Source organism: Pelmatolapia mariae, linkage group LG20 (assembly GCF_036321145.2).
Source record: "Pelmatolapia mariae isolate MD_Pm_ZW linkage group LG20, Pm_UMD_F_2, whole genome shotgun sequence".
In the NCBI taxonomy this organism is placed as follows: Eukaryota; Metazoa; Chordata; class Actinopteri; order Cichliformes; family Cichlidae; genus Pelmatolapia; species Pelmatolapia mariae.
Window position 1 is genome coordinate 25,816,440 of NC_086244.1, and position 928 is coordinate 25,817,367.

Below are 928 nucleotides of genomic sequence, written 5' to 3' on the forward strand. Positions count from 1 at the left end.
AGACTGGGGCGGAGGTTCACCTTCCAGCAGGACAACGACCCTAAACATAAAGCCAGGGCAACAATGGAATGGTTTAAAACAAAACATATCCACGTGTTAGAATGGCCCAGTCAAAGTCCAGATCTAAATCCAATCGAGAATCTGTGGCAAGATCTGAAAAGTGCTGTTCACAAACGCTGTCCATCTAATCTGACTGAGCTGGAGCTGTTTTGCAAAGAAGAATGGGCAAGGATTTCAGTCTCTAGATGTGCAAAGCTGGTAGAGACATACCCTAAAACAGCGGTCCCCAACCTTTTTTGCGCCACGGACCGGTTTATGCCCGACAATATTTTCACGGACCGGCCTTTAAGGTGTCGCGGATAAATACAACAAAATAAAACTAGTACCGGTACCGAAAAAAAGAAGATTTATTCATAACACACGTGAAAAGACCCAGGAAAACCGAGTGAACGATAAAAACGATAACAAAATAACACTGAAAACTGATAAAAACCCTGAAAACCATACATTTCACACCTGAGCCTCAACTCTCGCGGCCCGGTACCAAACGACTCACGGACCGGTACCGGTCCGAGGCCCGGGGGTTGGGGACCACTGCCCTAAAAGACTGGCAGCTGTAATTGCAGCAAAAGGTGGTTCTACAAAGTATTGACTCAGGGGGCTGAATAATTACGCACACCCCACTTTTCAGTTATTTATTTGTAAAAAATGTTTGGAATCATGTATGATTTTCGTTCCACTTCTCACGTGTACACCACTTTGTATTGGTCTTTCACGTGGAATTCCAATAAAATTGATTCATGTTTGTGGCTGTAATGTGACAAAATGTGGAAAAGTTCAAGGGGGCCGAATACTTTTGCAAGCCACTGTATTTGGGATGAATTAAAGTGGAGACTGTTAGCCAGGCTTTCTCATGCAACATCAGTGT